This window comes from Myxocyprinus asiaticus, chromosome 31, assembly GCF_019703515.2.
Source record: "Myxocyprinus asiaticus isolate MX2 ecotype Aquarium Trade chromosome 31, UBuf_Myxa_2, whole genome shotgun sequence".
Classification (NCBI taxonomy): domain Eukaryota; kingdom Metazoa; phylum Chordata; class Actinopteri; order Cypriniformes; family Catostomidae; genus Myxocyprinus; species Myxocyprinus asiaticus.
This window is the reverse complement of record NC_059374.1, coordinates 8,358,181-8,379,541: the sequence shown is the minus strand read 5'-3', so window position 1 is coordinate 8,379,541 and position 21,361 is coordinate 8,358,181. Positions and strand designations below refer to the sequence as shown.

Below are 21,361 nucleotides of genomic sequence, written 5' to 3'. Positions count from 1 at the left end.
GGCATTCGCGGCATGCCGCACACCACCTGCGGACATCGCCGCCAATGCCCGGCCAATAGAAACGGGCTATTAGACGGTTCAGTGTTTTCCTTTCTCCTAGGTGACCCACCATGGGATTATAATGAGCCGCCTTGAATACCATTTCCCGACGGCTCCTTGGAATCAACAGTTGGGTTGTATCCTCTTTGGTCCGAGTGTCCTGTGTCACTCGATACAACCGCTCATTTATAATTGCAAAATAGGGGTATGAAAGTGCGATTTCAGGCTGGAGTCGTTGACCATCTATGACTCTCACTTGGTCAAAGGCGTGTTTGAGGGTTTCGTCTCGCGATTGCTCCAAAGGGAAATCCCCGTCAGGGAACTCCCTGAGAAGGGGAGGGGCTGCAGCCTCTCACCCTCTCTCGTCATCATGACGTGGAGCTGTCGAGGACGGCCTTGGCTCCGCCTCCCCTGCCAGAGCATCGCACATCACACATCTCCCTATTTTCATACAGGACCCATCCGCGCAAATTTCCTTTAATAAAACTCTAAAATCAGGCCAATCAGTCCCCAAAATCAGCGGATGGGTGAGGCGGGAACTAACCGCAGCCACCACTCTGTTTTTTCCCCCGAAATTTAATTGTCAGGGTCACCACCGGATACTTGTGAATATCCCCGTGTACACATTTCACCTTCACCGTTTTAGTTGTGACCAATGCCTCGGGTTGAACCAGGCGTTAGTGGATAGTGGTTTGATTACAACCGGTATCCACCAACGCTTGGTGAGTACCCCCTTGACACTTACCGGTATCCGGTACGCTCCGGCCCGGTAGGGGGCAGCCTGTGGGAGGTCAGAGACCTGCACCACCGTCCCCAGCTCCATCAGAGGGCACTGATCTCGGAAGTGGCTCGGGTCTCCGCACCTCCAGCAGGCCGGCCCAGGCGCTACGCCCGCACTTGCGTCGGCGGGTGCCCCCCCTGAGGGGGAGAGCGGCGGGGCATTGGAGTAGGGGAAGGTGTCGCCTCCCACACCCGGGGAACTGGTCTCAGGGGCTGAGGTCCTCCTCGTCTGCGTGGGGCAGGAACGGGACCTGAAGAGAGAGCAGACGAGAGAGAGAGAAAACGTAGGAGGGCTCTTCCGCCCTCAGGATCGCCGCCATGTGGTCCTCCGCAAGTCGGATAGCTTCGTCCAACGACGCCGGGCGGTGGCACTGGACCCACTCCGCCGTCCCTTTTGGCAGTCAAACTATGAACTGTTCCAGTACCACCTGGTCGATAATTCCCTGGACGTCGTGATCCCCCGCTAGCAGCCATCTTTGGCAGGCGTCACGGAGCCGCTGGGCAAAGGCAAACAGGCGGTCGGAGCTCTCCAACTTCAAGCTCCGGAAGAGTTGACGACTTTCCTCCGGAGTGCGACCAACCCGTTGCAAGATGGCTCTTTTTAAATCTCCATAGGCCAGGAGGCTCGACGCTGGCAGTTGTTAAGCTGCGAGCTGGGCTTCCCCGGACAATAGTGGGATCAATCGGGCTGCCCATTGGCCGAGCGGCTAGCCCCAGATCTCGGCGGTCTGCTCAAACAAATCCAGGAAGGCCTCAGGGTCGTCCGCCGGCCCCATTTTCTGTAATGCTGGCGGGGGTAACGGCGTGGAAGTGTCTAGGGTCGCAGCTGAGGATGACCCCTGGCTGAGGAGGCTCTGGATCGCCTGCCGGTCCTCGGCTTGAGCATGCATGAGCTCAACAAACCGGCGGTCTTGATCTTGTCGGAGCTCAAGCAGCGTCTGTTGGTGGTTCTGATGTAGGCTGGCGAGGGCTTGGAGGATCTCCACCAACTGGGAGGACTCTACGGGTCAACTTCCGTCCATCTTCAAACCTTTCCCGGGTTTCGGCACCAGTGTAACACTTCTCGGTTAAAGGAGGAGGCAAGAAGCAGATTTTGTGGTTCAGGTAAGTCTTTTATTCTCCCCACTGCAGCAAATGCACTCTTCCAGGGCTTTCACCGTGTTCAATAATTCAGTCTAAACATAAATAACTATTTCAGAAAAATAAACTCTCAGCTTCGCAATAATAAGCTCTTGGCTTCACAATGAGGTCTCTAGTACCCAGGCTCTCTCTTTCCTCTGAGTGCTGCGTGGCCCTCTTTATGCCGCTCTCCCCGTGCTCACTCAAATTAGAGACAGGTGTTAGACATAATTTAGCTCAGGTGTAAGCGCCCTTACCGCTTTCTCTCTCTCCGGAGAGATGCTTGACCACACCCCCGCTGCCACAGTAGCCTTCCACAAGCTTCTCACAATAAGTTGCTGGAATCCTGGCCCATTCCTCTAGACAGAACTGGTGTAACTGAGTCAGGTTTGTTGGCCTCCTTGCTCGCACACATTTTTGTGATGGCTTTGTGATGGCCACTCCAATATCTTTACTTTGTTGTCCTTAAGCCATTTTGCCACAACTTTGTTTTTACAGATGAACGTGGTACCTTCAGGTGTTTGGAAATTGCTCACAAGGATGAACCAGACTTGTGGAGGTCCACACGTTTTTCTGAGGTCTTGGCTGATTTCTTTTGATTTTCCCATGATGTCAAGCAAAGAGCCACTGAGTTTGAAAGTAGGCCTTAAAATACATCCACAGGTACACCTCCAATTCAGTACACCTCCTATCAGAAGCTAATTGTCTAAAGGCTTGACATCATTTTCTGGAATTTTCCAAGCTTTTTAAAGGCACAGTTAACTTGGTGTATGTAAACTTCTGACCCACTGGAATTGTGATATAGACAATTAAAAGTGAAACAATCTGTCTGTAAACAGTTGTTGGAAAAATTACTCGTGTCTTGCACAAAGTAGATGTCCTAAACGACTTGCCAAAACTATAGTTTGCTAACATTAAAGTGGTTAAAGTTTTAATGACTTCAACCTAAGTGTATGTAAACTTCTGACTTCAGCTGTATATCCTGACCTGCATAACACCAAAAACATCACTGTAAATTGTAGCAACACCTCCTCCTCAAATCTTCTGGTGACACTTAAGTTTATAACAATACCAGGAGTAGTGGACTCATTTAAACTAATATATTTATCCTGTTTCAGCCAGGTTTCAGTGAAACAGAGCGAATCCACACTATGTAAATTATGTAATAATTTCATTTACAATCAGTGCTTTGGAGGAAAGTGATCTAAGTAGCCCTACCTTTTATGTGATGTTTATCTTTTTTTTTCAAGTCATTTTTATTTGTATAGCGCCTTTCACAACACACATCATTTCAAAGCAGCTTTACAGAAAATCATGCATTAACAGAAAATGAAACCGTAATAGCTATAAAGTCTTAGAGTCATCATTGTGTAGTTTGATTAAATACAATTATGTCAAGTTTGACATTAAAAAAAAAAATCTAAATAAATTAATGAGGGTTTTGTGTTTGATAGTTCAGGGAACAGACACATTCTTTATATGATATCTAGGTGACAGTCTCTATGTGTTGTAGTTTATGTGACCTACATCTCAAGGCAGCTAGCAGACATTTGGATTAGCCAGTTTGTCTGCTTCCAGACCTGGGCCCCAGTTAGTCAAACACTATCACTATTAAGACTATGAGCCAAATTACTAGTTAGTAGAGTGGCACCTTCTATGGATGGATGGAGTCCGTCTCTCTTTAGCAGGTCAGGCCTACCCCAAAAACTCGTTCAATTGTCTATAAATCCTATGATATTCTCCGGACACCACTCAGACATCCAGCCATTCAGTAACACTAATCTACTATAAACCTCGTCACCATGATGATCAGGGAGGGGGTCAGAACATATTACAGTGTCTGGCTTCATTTTTGCAAGTTCACACACCTCTTTAACACTATCTTTAGTGATCTCCGACTGGCGAAGCCGGGCATCGTTAGTGCCGACATTAATATTTTAGAAAATCTGTGTTTAGCAATAGCCAGCACTTCTAAATTTGATTTGATGTCAGATGCTCTGGCTCACGAAATGCATTTTACAAAGGTAGCTGGAGTCTCTGTTTCCACATCCCTTACAACAGTGTACTAATAACCAGGGCGCTTCAGTAGGTGCATCACTGAGTGGGTAGAATCTATTAGAAATCCTAACAGGAATGGGAGATCGGTATCGATTTTCCCTAGTAGTATGCTGCCGAGACGTCACCCAAACGCCCTGCTGCGGGGGTTCTACTGCTGGAACCGAAGTGTGTGTGTTGCTCGCTGTACTTCTCGCATCCGAAACAATATTTACCGGCTTCTCTTTTTCACTGACCTCCACTAGCGTTCGGATATGTGTCTCTAACTCCGTAATCTTCTCCATCGCCCTAACTATTTTCTTACATTTATCACATGTAAATCCCTCACTGCTGATGTATAAAGCTATCGTAAATAAGTGGCATGCAGTGAAAGTAGCAATAACGTGTGCTGATGCCATGACTTACCACAATTGTTTGTTGGTAGTGGTGGTTCTTGAGCAGCGTGGGTTTGAGATCGATGTGAATCCTTCACGCAATTGTTTGTTGTTTTGGTGGTTCCTGATCAGCGGTGGTTTGAGATTGATGCAATAATCCGTGTAAAACGCAGAGTAGAAAATGGATGCATGCAGTAAAATGCATGCAGTTTAATCACACTAAAAGTAGAATAGCGGATGCGCCCGCTAAAATGCAATAAAAGTATAAAAGCGGAAAAACCGATGGCCGCAGTAAAATGGCAGAGATTAAAGATTAAACGCTAAAAATAGAAAGATAAGCTATGCTAAGCAGGCTAGCAGGCTACAAACACAGACTCGAGCTGACAGACTCGAACAGCGCAGAAGTAAAAAATTTTAATTTTAGATATCTTTATTTCCTTATCATTAAAAATATCCTAAATGCATTTTTGATATCTGAAACTAAGATTCTAAGATTTATGACAAGTCAATATTTAATAAGAGATATCTTTAATTTAAATTATTACTAGTCAAATCTCATTTAAAGATATATATATATATATCTTTAAATGAGATTTGACTAGTAATAATTTAAATTAAATTTATATATATATGTGTATATATATATATATATATATATATATATATATATATATATATATATATATATATATATATATATATATACACTATATTGCCAAAAGTATTCGCTCATCTGCCTTTAGACGCATATGAACGTAAGTGACATCCCATTCTTAATCCATAGGGTTTAATATGACGTCGGCCCACCCTTTGCAGCTATAACAGCTTCAACTCTTCTGGGAAGGCTTTCCACAAGGTTTAGGAGTGTATTTATGGGAATTTTTGACCATTCTTCCAGAAGCGCATTTGTGAGGTCAGACACTGATGTTGGACGAGAAGGCCTGGCTCGCAGTCTTCGCTCTAACTCATCCCAAAGGTGCTCTATCGGGTTGAGGTCAGGACTCTGTGCAGGCCAGTCAAGTTCTTCCACACCAAACTCGCTCATCCATGTCTTTATGGACCTTGCTTTGTGCACTGGTGCGCAGTCATTTTGGAACAGGAAGGGGCCATCCCCAAACTGTTCCCACAAAGTTGGGAGCATGGAATTGTCCAAAATTTCTTGGTATGCTGAAGCATTCAGAGTTCCTCTCACTGGAACTAAGGGGCCAAGCCCAGCTCCTGAAAAACAACCCCACACCATAATCCCCCCTCCACCAAACTTCACAGTTGGCACAATGCAGTCAGACAAGTACCGTTCTCCTGGCAACAGCCAAACCCAGACTTGTCCATCAGATTGCCAGATGGAGAAGCGTGATTCGTCACTCCAGAGAACGCATCTCCACTGCTCTAGAGTCCAGTGGCGGCGTGCTTTACACCACTGCATCCGACGCTTTGCATTGCACTTGGTGATGTATGGCTTGGATGCAGCTGCTCGGCCATGGAAACCCATTCCATGAAGCTCTCTACGCACTGTTCTTGAGCTAATCTGATGGCCACATGAACTTTGGAGGTCTGTAGCGATTGACTCTGCATAAAGTTGGCGACCTCTGCGCACTATGCGCCTCAGCATCCGCTGACCCCACTCTGTCATTTTACGTGGCCTACCACTTCGTGACTGAGTTGCTGTCATTCCCAGTCGCTTCCACTTTGTTATAATACCACTGACAGTTGACTGTGGAATATTTAGTAGCGAGGAAATTTCACAACTGGACTTGTTGCACAGGTGGCATCCTATCACAGTACCACACTGGAATTCACTGAGCTCCTGAGAGCGGCCCATTCTTTCACAAATGTTTGTAGAAGCAGTCTGCATGCCTAGGTGCTTCATTTATACACCTGTGGCCATGGAAGTGATTGGAACACCTGAATTAAATTATTTGGATAGGTAAGCGAATACTTTTGGCAATATAGTGTATATATATATATATATTAGTGCCCGACCGATACATCGATATACCAATATTAGCCTTTCACCGATATATCGGTATCAGCGTATATTTTACCGATATGCGCTGATATGAAAACTTTTTTTCAGAACATATAATTCAGAAAACAATGCTTTAGAATTGGTGTCATAGCATAGTTTGTCCAGCAGAGTGCGCTCCGACTCTGAGCTGACGCGGAGTTAAACGGTCTCTTCTCGTTAAATTGCTAACTAGTTTGTTAAATACATACTGGAAAGTTAATAAAAAAATGACCCCATCATTTTTTATAACTAATATAACGTTAACCCTTTCCCTGACAACCATGTCACTCATGTTTATCACATCTGTTTGCTGTTAGCCAGCTATAGTTTGTCATTGCAGTCAGTAATGTAGCAGATTGAAAGGCAAACATCAGAGCATCTTTTTGCAGCTCAGCAGACAACGGTGCGGTGGTGGATTGTGTGTGGTGAGTGTTGATTTCACGCTTCGCTGTTACCTAGTTGGTGAGACACAATGCTGGAAAGTAAAATAAACAACGTCCGTCTTTTACTCTCCGTGACAATGAGCTTATAGCTAACTAGCTAACCATGTAGCTACTTTCATTGTCATCAGCTGAGTGAAAGCTAATGTGTAAACATGTTTTCACCAAACTGTTTTGTTCAGGATTCATAGTTTGGTACCCTCTTCAACCGAACAATTCCAGTCGTTGCATTTATAAAATGTAATATTTAAAAGTCTGGTTTTCCAGACATTAAAATAGGATACGGAATAAAAGTAGATTTAATAAATAGTGTATTTGCCCTATGCCCGATATATACTATATAGGAACTGTATCTAAAATAAATGAGGGGTGATAAACACTAATACAACAGGCTGGAAAAATAGACATTTATTCATTTTAATATCCTTTATATATATATATTTTGAATGTGTAGAAACTTGACACCGACATGAGTCTGCTTTTTTATTAAATCAGTTACTCCTGGTCGGAGGCTGTCGTATATATTTAGTTTATACGTAGGGTTACATTCTACCTACACTACCGTTCAAAAGTTTAGGGTCACTTACTCATTCTTATTTTACTTTTCTTTTTTTTTTTCAGAATAATAGTAAAGGCATCACAACTTTGGAATAATAGAAATGGAAATATGGGAATTATGTTGTGACTAAAAAATTCCAAATAAATCAAAACTATGTTATATTTCAGCATCTTCAAAGTGGCCACACTTTGCCTAGATTTTGCAGAAATGTACTCTTGGCATTTTCTCAACCAACTTCTTGAGGTATCACCCTGGGATGCTTTTTAAACAGTATTGAAGGAGTTCCTTTCTTATTTGGTCCAAGTCATCAATTAAAAAAAAAAAAAAAGTAAATAACATTTTAGTTTTGTAATTAAATAAATTAATATGCAGCTGTACGAGAAGGGAGTCCAGTCTGGCCTGTAGGTGTTGAATGTACCAGTACATGGCGTGTGCAATAATTGCGATGATCTAACCACTAAGAAGGAGCTAGAGGGCAACCAAAGTGATAAGGTGTTCTTGGTCAGATGATGATCTGCTTATGTGTCTAGGAAATATAGTGGTCAAGCCAGTCGGTTTGAGACTGAACTTCACTAATTTCATCCCTTCAGCCTGAAGCTGCTGTTGAAGGGTGTCATCAATGGTGAGGTTGTGACCTCTAAATGCATCCATGATCTCAATTTCTGTGTCATGTTTGTCGACGTTGAGATGGAGGACAACATTGTCAATGTGCACGGTGGCTCCTTGGGGAACCATTAAGAACACCATTTGGTTTGGTAGCCTTAGTTTAGTGGCTGTATCATGGCGGTTGTATGACATTGGGACTTCGGTGGCTGGTGTGTTAACGAGCCAGCAATTGCCTGCTCGCTCTACCCTTGTCTCTGTTCCTTCATCTTTGACAGACATGCTACCTTGACACTTGGCACATAAGTTGTCTTCTCTGACAAAGTCCCTAAAGTGTGCAAAGTGTTATTGATAAGAATGGAGTGCAAATTTACAGTGACTATAGTACCCTTGAAGGGTTTTACCCAGGTCCTGTAATTGTTCTTGTTGGAGTCGTCATCTCTGCTGGATTTTTGGATGATGGCGACTTGTCCATCTGAAGCTGGCAAACTGTTTTCTGGACCAAGTGGTCTCGGTATGTCAACCTGAGCCCACATGTCCACGATGGCAGTCAATGAGCGGAGCCAGTCGGTTCAGTAGGTCCTGGCCAATTAACAGTGGTTCCGTATTAATGGGACATATGTAAACAGGGTCTATTAGCATCATCCCTTGAAAGGTGTCAATCCAGGCCCGTTTTGTGATAGACGACCTAACTTGCGTGTAGCTTGTGATGCTTATGCTGCAGTTCTGTCTGTAACAGTTTGCCAAGGGAGAGCTTTGCTCTAGCCACCTCTGCGAATTTGTTGGAACCCATTAGACTTCTTTCGGAACCAGTGTCGAGTAGTGCGTGGGAGCTGATGCACCCATGTGTCAGGCGTTGCCCTTATGGAACAGATCGCCCAAGAAGGTCAGAAAAGAAGGGTGTGGCATGTTAGGAGTGACTGTTTTAGGGAGCAACATGGACCCTGTTCCCCTTTTCCCGACCTACAAAGTAAACTTTGGCGTTAACGGGAGGGGGCACATCATCTAGTCATACTGACAAGGTTTCAGTGCCGTGTTCCTTTGAGGAGTTCGGCGGACCTGGTGAACGACGGAGCATGTCAAACTTCGTTACTATCTCAGTCAAGCATCTCCTTATATCCTCCATTTCCTTTCTCAAATCTTGTTCTCTGAGGGGGTTTGAAACCTTTTCTACCCACTCACCTTCTTGTTTGGGTTTTCGTTGGAACCGCGCCTTTCCTTTCGGCCGGCGAAAGTTTTATTTATTTGGCTATTATATAACGCTAGCTTATTGATCATTCAAATTCAACAATCATCAAAGATAATTATCAATTATCAAAAATCAATAGAATATCAATAAGAATTAATATCACCGGGGCACCACCCTGGAATCAGAGACTAATAACCAGATAGTATAACAGTCTCAATATTAGATTGTTCTCTTAGGAAAATCGACATCCTGAAGAATATCGATTTTCGAAAAGAAACAATGAAGGTTTGAATTTGAGCACTGACATCCCCTGTCAGCATTTGACCCAGGTGTATGCAAAACAAACCAAAACACTTCTCTTTGAAATATAACAAAGTTTATTGATGCAGTAATATCAATTAATAATCAATACAATGCAGTCAATAAACTTCCGACTTACAACTACAAACTAAACAGTGACATGATTAGATGACCATATTAGATAACCAAAATAATCCTATGACACATGAGAGGAAGGTGTGTGTGTGTGTGTGTGAGAGAGAGAGAGAGAGAGAATGGGTGTGTGTGTGTAAGGAGGGACGCGCACAAAATGGCGGACGTGACTCTCGTGGAGAGTACGTCACGTGAGATTTCTGGCCAGAGAATATGAGCGGAGAGAAACCGGTCAATGGCGTCTGCCCATTTACTGCGTGTCTCTGCTGGTACGATAACTTAGGGACAAAGCTGAGCTTTATCACGAAGTTATCTACTAGCCAAGTGTGTGCGAGAATGTTTGTGAGGGGTCACGTGTGTGTGTGGTTAGTACGAGAGAGAGAATAAAGTGGCGGCACCAAAACTGGTTTCGCGATCGTGGGAGAGAAACCAGCTGTTAGTTTATCACTCAGAGACGCGGTGGACGGCTCGTAAACCGTCCCGCGGTCTTTGGTTCTTTAATGGATAAACTCAATTTGCCGGTCTCACCCGCGATGGCAGAAATACACAACAGTCCAATGTGGTTGGACTACAACACAGCAGATCTCATTCGTAATATCAGTACATTACAGTAATACCTTGAGTATTAATTGCAGCAATGAGCGGACTCAGTGGTCCGTAAACTGTACAAGCAATAACCTTGATACACAAGAATAACACACTATAATATTCTATCTCTGCCCAGACATAAACCTCTTTCTTAAATTGCATGAAGTCACAGACAAATGTGTGTTCATCCATCCTTTAACTCCGACTCGGTTCCTCAAGGTTCGGGTGATGACGGGAGGCCGTTTCCTCACTCTGTCGGCGGCTGGTACGGCTGCTGATTCTCCGCGGGCTGGCGGCTGGCTGCTGATTCTCCGTGGGCAAATCCCGGAAGCTTCTCAGAGGTATTTCTACTCCTGATGACGTCATGGTTGAGGGGCGTTCTGTCGTGTGCCTCATCCAATAGGAGTTGAGAGTTCGATCCTTTAATTGAGCAAGGCTTCATGGGATTTGTAGTCTGTTTTGGACTCCCTTTGTTTGATTTTGGTGCAGTTTTTATCAGTAAGATTTATGACGGAGTGTGTGGGCCTCAGTTAGGTTTTACGACTGTGTTAGGCCTGCCTTTGTCTTCTATCTGAATACATGAGGCCCAACATAGGCTAAGTTGTAACATACGTATAGTTGGTGCAAACAGCCCCTGATGTTTATTTAGCTATTTATTTTATTTTTATTTATTCTTTATTTAAATGGTCAGCCATTGACTGATACTGAACAGTACTGATGTTTATTTAGCTATTTGTTTTATTTTTATTTATTCTTTATTTTAATGGTCAGCAATTTACTTATACTAAACATACAGTACTGATGTTTATTAAGCTATTTATTGTATTTTTATTTATTCTTTATTTTAATGGTCAGCAATTTACTTATACTAAACATACAGTACTGATGTTTATTAAGCTATTTATTGTATTTTTATTTATTCTTTATTTTCTCAGTGTTCATTTCTAGAATTTGTTGACAATGTATAATAATAATTTCAAATGTTCTTTAATAAAAATATTTGTTTAAGAAAGCAGCCTTCTGAGTACCTTTGCATAGTCATATCGGTGCAAAATCGGTGCACAGTCCACATAGAAAAGGTCTGTTTTCATTCCAGCTCAAAAATTAGCTATATCAGTCACCATATCGGTTATCGGTGAATTTTCCCTCTCTAAAATCGGTATCGTATCGGTCTCAAAAATCCAATATTGGTCGGGCTCTAATATATATATATATATATATATATATATATATATATATATATATATAAACCTAAATATCTTATGCAGTGTTGTTTCTAAAACAAGATAAATCAAATTGATCTTGTTTTAAGTATGTGTAGATATTTTTACAGGAATACAATACAAAAATTATCATCAAGAATACGATTTTTGCCCTAATACCAAAGGGCTTACTAGAAAAAAAGAAATTAAGATCCAACATGAATTTTCTTGATTAAAAAATATGATCGTGCCTGGTAACATGTGCATGTAAAATGGCTAGAAATAGCATTTTAGCTTAGCGTAAAGCTGACAATTGTCACAATTGTACAAATTTCTATTTATTTTGCTCCAAACTTATTTCATACTTAATTCTGTGTCTGCTCGTATGAATGTAACACATCATAAGAAAGCGTTTCACTGCTGTTCAAATGCACTTTGGATCGCATTATTTATATGTATACATTTTTCCATCTGAAAGGATTAAATATTAAATGACACAAATGTCAATAAAATGCAAAGTAATCTCTTCAGTAATCAAAATACTTTATGAATGTAACTGTATTCTAATTACCAATTATTTAAATTGTAACTGTAGTTGATTACAGTTACTTATATTTTGTATTTTAAATACGTAATCCTGTTACATGTATTCCGTTACTCCCCTCTCCAAATATATATATATATATATATATATATATATATATATATATGTGTGTGTGTGTGTGTTTGTGTTTGTGTATGTATTTATGGATATCTCAAATTGATTACTGACCAGGAAGCTCTTTCTTTGTAGATATATGCAATTAGCATTCTGACTGGGAAGAATTTGAATAGAGATATCTTGAATAAACATTTTTACAAGTGAAAATTACTTTACAGATATCAAAAATGTGTATGCAGATTGCCTCTTTGCTATGCCCACCTTAATTTGTTTTTAAAAACCAATCTTTCCATGGAAATGGTTGCCGTCCCCCATTATGTATGATAAAGAATTGATCTTTAAATGTTAGTCTTGCATGTTTTGGTTATTTTAAACAGACTTTTACAGGGAAGTCATGTGATGCTATGCGAGGATCGGACATATGAACGGCGAGCTCTGCGCACTTTGCTAGTTTGAATACTTTGTCATAAACTGGTGAGCTTCGATACACTCTGTTCCATAACTTTTCTAGGAGGACAATATTTTATTTTGGAAACATTTTAGTCTCAGATAACGCCCTGGTGAGTTTAGAGGTGTTGCCACATACAGAGAAAAAGAAATCATATAGTTGCCGCTTTAATGTATCCCTTGTGCAAAATCCTGAATTCCAACAAATGCTAAAGGCTGAAATCAATGTCTGTATGGAGACAAACTGGTCCTCGGTATCCTCTGTGGGCGTGGCTTGGGAGGCACTTAAGGCGGTTCTTAGGGGCCGGATCATACAGTATGCCTCATACAAACAAATGGATTAATTTCCGATTATTTTACTCTGTATAGGGGCACATGGCAGGGTTGCCCTCTTTCCCCATTATTGTTCTGTCTTGCCCTAGAACCATTAGCAGCCGTGATAAGAAAGGAGGATGATTTTCCAGGGGTGGTGGCGGGAGGTCTGGTGCATAAGCTTTTGCTTTACGCAGATGATATTTTATAATTTGTCTCTGATCCTTCTAGATTTATGCCTTGCCTCAACAGAATTATTAACTTAGTTTAAAAGTTCTCAGGATACAGAGTTAATTGGTCCAAATCCGAAGCTTTGACTCTGACAGCGTACTGCCCAGTAACAGCTTTTCAACCGGGCGCCTTCCAGTGGCCCAAACAGGGCATTAAGTATTTGGGTATTTTATTCTTAGCAAATTTGTGATTTATTTAGTTAATTTTGACCCTTTAATAAAAAGATTTTTGAGCGATGTGGGCAGGTGGGCTTCATTACATTTATCTATGATTGGGAAGGTTAATGTTATTAAAATGAATTGTATTCCAAAATTCAACTACCTGCTTTAATCTCTCCCTATAGATGTCCCCCTCTCTTATTTAAAGCAATTTGATAGCATAGCAAAGTCCTTCATTTGGATTGGTAAATGTCCCAGATTACATTTCAGTAAATTGCATAGGCCGATTGACAAAGGTGGGCTAGGTCTACCCAAGATTGTGTTTTATTATTATGCATTCGGTCTCAGACATTTGGCTCATTGGTCGCTTCTCTCAACTTCTCTCAAGAGATTATGGGAGAAAGATTTAAACTTGGTATTGGAGGAGGGAGTGTGGGGTAGGATTCTAAAAAACGTCAAATCTACATCTAGAGATGCAGTGGTGCGTCTTATGCAATTTAAGATTTTACATTGATTCTATTGGACCCACTCTAGATTGTATAGGATTGGTATGAAAGACACACCCACCTGTTGGCGATGCCAATCAGAAGATGGGAACACAACCCATGTTTTTTGGTGGTGTGTTAAGATCCAAGAATTTTGGTTGAGGGTTCAGAGTTTTATGTGTGATGTATTGGGCACTCAAATTTCATTTAGCCCTAGACTCTGTATTTTAGGCGATGGGGCAGTCATTAATATAGGGGATAAACGCATAAAAGATTGTGTCCTTACCAGTGTTCTGATCGGCAGACAGATTGTTCTAAGGGGATGGAAGTCAGCTGAAGAGTGGTGCACGGAGATGGGGAGGGTGGCGGCATTCGAGGAAATGCCATGTAGAAGGCTGGGAAACTTAGATTCGTTTGATAGGAAATGGGGCAGTTATTTGATAGGAAATGGGGCAGCTATTTGGCCTTCTAGGAGGGGAGTGTTTCCCCAACCTGAGTCAAGTGATGGAGGAGTGTGACGGGGAGGAGGGCGAGGCCGGGCCGTGAAGACACACGGCCGGCCCTGAATCGGGCTATTCAGCCAGGAGGGGGATAAAGACGAGCTTGAGGCGCCAGTTTGAGAGAGAGAGACGCACGCAGCTGCACTGCATGTTTGTTTATGTTGGTTATAAGTTAAGTTTGACATTAAAACTTTGTTCCCTGTCTGTTACTCACTCGATATTGTGTCAATGTAGTGACACTAGGGTTTCGATCTTGAGAGCCCCAATCACCTTTGCTTAAAATAGAAAAGGCCAATGAGAATTGGCGAGTGGAATTTGCATGCCAATCTCCACCCTGGACATACGGGTATAAAAGGAGATGGCGTGCACCACTCATTCAGATTTATGCTGAGGAGCCGATAGAGAGTCCCGGCCGGTTCAGCACCGCGGCAGGAGGGACACAACGTCTCTTTCCCTCCATCAGGGAACAGAGGTTATACCAGTAACCAAGATGTTCCCTGTCTGTCACTTACTCGAAGTTATGTTGATTTAGTGACACTAGGGTTTCCTATAGCTGAACCATGTCACGAGGTACGGAAGAGTGGACATGGGCAAGCTCGCATCGAGCGCTCAACCACGTCGTGAACTTCCAGCGAGTTAGGTAAGGCATCTCCCTAGTCCCGTTAAGGGGGGAGGAGGCACTTACCCAAGGAAGCTACTGGCGGAGCCTTACCTGATTGCTGTTAAGCAATTTCCCACCAAGCACTTTCTAGAATAATGCTGGGAAGTGCTCTTCCCTCTCCAAGAGGGGGAGCACTATGGAGACCACATCCTACCGGAGGGAGGTTAACATGTGGAGAATATCTCACATGGACTTACCAACGGGGAAGTTCACATATGGAATGATACCACCGGAGGACCCTATCTACAGAGAGGGTACGCAGCAACAGTGGCCGAGGCAGAGAATGCTCTGGCAAGGGGAAAAACAGGGTTCACCTAAGGGGAAACCTGAACAGCGGAAACTCATCATACGGGATTACCAAGGGGGAATCACCACGCATGGAGCACTGAGCCCGAGCACACGGGCTCACCTGAAAAGGGGCATACCACGAGTACTGGGCTTGGTGCAGTTACACCTCTGCCAAGTTAGTCACCGAACAGTGCTTAAGAATTAAAGAGGCGTCCGGGGTTCACCGGATACGGGGAACTGTTGTGGACAAAAAGGCGCACATTATCACCTTTTGATAAAGGGGAAAGGCGCAATGCAACGATACACCCAAACGGCCGCCCGGTCTACCTGCTGTTACCGCATAACACTTGGGTAGAAACCGGGTCTATGTGTGGGTTGTAAAACCTCGCAAAGGTATTGGGTGTAGCCCAACCCACAGCTCTGCATATGTCCGCTAGAGAGGCCCCCACTTGCCAGTGCCCAGGAGGATGCAACACCACTAGTGTAGTTTGCCCAGATTCCCAAGGGGCATGGCAAGTCCTGAGATTTGTATGTGAGAGAAATGGCATCCACTATCCAATGAGCTAGTCTCTGCTTGGAGACAGCTTTCCCCTTCTGCTGTCCTCCAAAACAGACAAAGAGCTGCTCCGAGCATCTAAAGCTCTGCACGCGGTCCAGATAGATGCGCAGGGCGCGAACTAGAACACAGCAATGACAAGGCAGGGTCTTCCTCCTCTGAAGGGAGCGCTTGCAGGTTCACCACCTGGTCCTGAAAAGGAGTGGTGTGAACTTTGGGCACATAACCGGGCCGGGGTCTCAAGATCACGTGAGAGTGTGCCGGCCCGAACTCCAGGCATTCGCTGGTTACAGAGAGCGCCTGCGGGTCCCCCACCCTCTTGATGAAAATGAGTGCCATCAGGAGGGCCGTCTTCAGAGACAAAGTTCTGAGCTTGGCCTGCTCCAGGGGCCCAAAGGGGGCTCTCTTTAGGGCAGGTAGGACCACAGAGAGAACCCAAGAGGGAATCAGGCACGGTCAAGGAGGATTCAGCCTCCTCGCACCCTTGAGGAACCTGTTGATCAAGTCACGCTGTCGTGAGGGTCTCAGTGTTGTGATAAGCTGCTATGGCTGCCATGTACACTTTCAGGGTAGAGGGAGACAGCTGTCTCCCCAGCCTTTCCTTAAGGAAAGACAGCACAGACCCGACAGCACATCTCTGTGTGTCTTCCCCACGGGAAGAACACCAGTTCGCAAAGAGACGCCACTTCAAGGCATACAGCCGCCTCCAGTCGTGGAGCCAGCCATGGAGATTCCAGAGGTCTCAGACTTCTGTCTTTTTAATTGACTATAAGTTTTAACTGTGTTTAAAGATGTTAAAGGGTTATGAATTGTAGGTGCCTTTATTCTGAAGCAGTAAACCTCTTAGTAATGCATTTGTTTGTCCAATTTCACATTTTGTATCTTCTATAGATTGCATAATAAACACACATGGTAAACTGGAGACATTTTTACATATCACTGATTCTTGAGATAAGGGACAAAACATGTCTTGCATACAAAAGTCATCTTTATTTTAAAAATCAAGAAATTCAGAACAAAAAAATACTGGAAAATTTAAATCTAAAGGAAATGTGTATTGTGGAAATGTTTTTTTTTTTATTTTTTGTTTTTATTTTTTATTTTTTTATTATTTAATTAGAATTTTTTTAAATACATGCTCTATACTTGGAAGCACACAGTGGCGAATTCTCAGGGCCAGCAAAGCCTTCTCTGCTCGCCTAACATGCCAAATAAATAAATATTTTTCATCCTTTCATTCAGTCACCTTTTTGCCTATGTATTTTTAATCGCTTTGCACTCTTAATTAATCTACAAACAAATAGAGAAAAACTAAAAGTTTATCCAGTCAGAATTTATTCCTTGATGCTTACAAGCGAAGTGTGACAACTGTTTCACAAATCACATGCCCAAAGCCGAGCTCGTTAGCCGAAGCAGCGAGTGAGTTTGAGCTCCACCCCCTCTGGCCTTCAGAATTTCCGCAGAATCCCTCAACAGTGCAAATGAATGAGCAACTAAAGTCAGATTGTCAGATTCATCAGTCAATCAGATTTATATATTTGTTCTTGGTAGGTGTGATCTTTAGGATATGTCCCGGTCGAGGCCTTCTAGCTGGCCATGAGTGATGCAATCACGCTTTAAGTGATGTACGTAATTTGAAAGCAAAGAGCGCGATCATCATCGCTGCTGCTATCACCATTGAGAAAGAGATCCTTATGGATTTAAAAACATGAGATGTTCTGTATGACCGTGTGATTGCTTAATTTATTAATCAGGAAAGGACGACTGATTTTCACTTCAAGTCAATTGGTAAGTGCTTTTTGCATTATTATAGCAACATCAGGAGTTTTCTAAGTGTAAATTAGGCTGCTTGAGCATTCAGTGTCGGATGAAGTTTTGAAAAGTAGTGCTGCGTTCCATTCAACTCGGAAAGGCGGATTTTACAACTTCCTACTAGGAAAAGTGCAATGGAATGCACCTTGAAGTCAGAATTACAACTTGTAGGCTCGTGCAGAAATTCTCAACTCCGATTTCGCCGAGATGCAGATGCATGTTGTCACACAAACAGGTCGACACTCAGGGAGATATACAGAGTAAGTGATAAACATTCACTTTATTAAGTAATATCTATAAATGAGTTCGTTTCCACATTACATGATATTAAAGCTTGTTTAACAAACGCCTGCAGAAACAGGTGTATAAAACATTATAATATAAAGTGCTAGCGCTGCAGCATTATTTATCAGTTGGGTTGCTAGGATATTGCAAGCAATATTTAAATCACAAATAGTATTAGATATATTTTTCCATGTATTATAGACCTCCTTGGTAGATTCATATGAAAAATTATGATTTTTGACGTTCATTTCACAAAACATTCATGCTGCAGTTAAAATTAGGCTTGCTTGAGCATTAAGTGTTGTTTTAAGTTAAAGACTTTATTGTCATTGTACTGCTGTGCAAAACAATGAAATTTTGTTGGTATCCCACGTTCTCAAACAATTACATAAGAAAACAGCATCAACAATAAATATAAAAATGCAAACATATTAATACAGATTAAAAGTAAAAAAAATAAAAAATATTTAAAATGTGTAGTGCAATTACAAATATAATTTATAAATGGAGATCAGTCAGGAAGTGTTCAAAAGTTGTATGGCTCTAGTAAAAAAAACTATTTTTCAGTCTTGTGGTACGAGAGTAGATTGTCTTGTATCTCCTACCAGAAGGGAAAAGATCAAAGAGGTAGTGTGCATGGTGAGTGGGATCCCTAATAATTTTGGAGGTTCTGCTCTGACATCTGGACAAATAAATGTCCTCAACTGATGATAACTGTGTGCCGATGATATTTTGTGCCATTTTGGTAACTCGTTGCAGAGCCCTCTGTTCCTCTCTTGTACAACTGCCGTACCAAGATGTGATGCAGTATGTCAGTACTCTCTCCACTGCACATTGATAAAAGTTCACAAGAAGTTTCTGATGCAATCTTGCTTTCTTTTATCTTCTCAGAAAATAAAGACATTGTTGTGTCTTTCCGATGACAGCGGTGGTGTGTGTAGTCCAAGAAAAATCCCCTGTAATGTTCAACCCCAAGAAATTAAAACAGGTGACTCCCTCCACAGCCACTCCATTTATAAACACAGGACTCAGATCAATTTTCCTTGTCTTCCTAAAATCCACCACAATCTCTTTTGTCTTCTTGATGTTAAGGATGAGATTATTGTTGGAACACCACGCTGTCAGATTTTGTAGTTCGTCCCTGTATGCATACTCATCATTGTTCGTAATCAAGCCAATGATTGTTATATCTTCTGCAAATTTTACAATGGTGTTTGTTACATGAGCAGGTAGGCAGTCATGAGTGAAGAGTGCATATAACAGGGGACTCGGTACACATCCCTGTGGAACACCAGTATTCAGGTTAAGACTTGAAGAAGTGTACTTTCCTAGTCTGACATTCTGGGAGTGGTTGGTTAAAAAGTCCAAAGTCCAGCTGCAGAAGGCTGCACTTATTCCCAAGCTGTGGAGTTTGGACACAAGTGCTTTGGGTATGACCATGTTAAAGGTCAAGCTAAAATCAACAAACATCATTCTGACATATGTGTTTGACTTATCCAGGTGACCCAAGGCAGTATGTAAAACAAAGTTGATTGCTTCCTCTGTTGATCTGTTCTCCCGGTAGGCAAACTGATGCTGATCTAGAGTGGCTGGAATGATACTTTTAATGTGTGCCAGAATCAACTTCTCAAAGCACTTTGATATTAAAGGCGTAAGTGCAATTGGTCGATAATCATTCAAGCAGCTCACCTTTTGTTGTTTGGGGATGGGCACAATTGTTTTAAGACACTTAGGAACAACAGCACAGGTCAAGGAGAGGTTAAAGATGCTGGTAAACACCTCTGATAGATGGTCGGCGCATTCCCGAAGTACAAGCCCAGAAATACCATCAGGACCAGCCGCTTTCCTCACATTTACACTGTGCAAAACTCTCCTGACGTCGTCTGTATCAAATATTAACGATTCATGTTGGTCGAGTGACAGTGCATTTTAAACAAACAATGTATAAGTCTCTGCGGTCACAGCTTCAACTTCTCCGTCATTCTCATTATTATAATTTCTGTTAAAATTGTGGGATCAATTTTGTCATTTTTGTTTAGTTTATAGAGGCATCTTCAACTGAGGGGGGAAAAAAAATGTCTCCAGTGTACAACACGTGGTTGAGATGGAAAAATATTAAATTTTGTCAACTCAGTCAGAATTTTCAGAATAGTATGAAAACAGAAAAAAAAACTTTACACTTGTTGAATTAATCAAATTAAAATAGCATGCTTTTTTGTTTGTCTGATGGAGTTGACACAAATGACAGTAAGATGCAAGTTATGAAGTGAATAAATGTCAATTTTCAGAAAAAAAATAAAAGCGTTTTTATAAAAACCTGTTCACTTACATCGTTCGTTAGCTGAGACCTTTGTCTACAAATATATCCATTTCAAATTAATTTAGTATTAAAAAAATAAAAACTCAGATTTTAAACATGTTTTGTCCTTATCTCAAGAATCAGTGATATATAAATGCACTTACATTGTTTGTAAAATTTGTTAAGCATCAACTTAATTTTAAATTGAATTTTGAATATTGAATTAATTCTTCAGCTGTAATTTTATAATCTGAATATTTACAGCTAGTTTTACCTATAACAAATTTCAAAACAAAATCTGCTGTTTAAAAATTACAAATCTATAAAATTCACTATAAAAACAATTCAACTTTGTTATAAAATACGCCATGGAAAATTCAGTTTTGTTAAATGCCACGTCTAAAATTCAAATTTACAAAATTCTAATTCAAATCCTTTTGTTATTAATCTAGCTCTATTAAATTGTGAAAAACAAATTATCATGTCTGCTCCTATCACTGCTTAACCACAAACTCTATATCAGCTTTTATCTTGGGTTGCGTCACAAAATTAGTCTATTTTTTCTTGTCTCTCAGCTTGTCTGGGTAAATGATCCACTGTTATGTCTCAAATGTCTAGAAAAAAAAAATGCAGTTCAGCAAAAAAGGTATTATAAACAAATCATCATTTGAATATGTTCCTGACTATTGATGGTAAAAAGTTATACAATGCTAACTTGAAATTCTTAGCTTTCAAATTACACCAAGATCCCGTGTGTAGTCCATTCAGAGGTCGTGATATTCCACAAAGCATGGGGGTAATGGTGGGGCTTCCAAAAAAAGACTGGAAGCCAATGGGCGGAATCACAAACCATGTACGGGTGCCACCTGCTTTTCAGATCTGTTTGTTTTTGACAGAAGGTGAAAGAGAATTTTTTTTTTTTTTTTTGCTATTTGCTTCCACCTAGTGGAATGATCTAAGACTAACAGTAGGGAGATAGAGCAAACAGAGTCTTCGTTACAAGCTTTTGAAGCTTTGTTTATTACAAGATTTTTGAAGCTTCATTGGGGCATCCCTTGCCTTTTAGATCTGTCTATTGTGATAGAGAAAAAAAAGAAAAAAAAACTAGTGTTTGCTGCCACCTAGAGGAACTATTAAAGAGATTTTTTTTTTTATGAAGAGAAAGGCCTAATTAAATACATTTTGCTTGCAACTCATCATGCATGTATATTGGAATATTTTGTTTGTTCTGTATTTTTAGCTTTACAAAAAAACTTTCATTAAATTCAAGTCAAGAAAAGC

The 21,361-nt window shown here is 41.4% G+C and overlaps 1 protein-coding gene across 4 annotated transcripts in view; it reads left to right on the top strand.

The window, feature by feature from the left end:
• The window catches only part of LOC127421928 (ras-related protein Rab-30), a 188,575-nt gene that overhangs the window by 88,050 nt on the left and 79,164 nt on the right, over nucleotides 1-21,361 (top strand). The window lies entirely within an intron of this gene.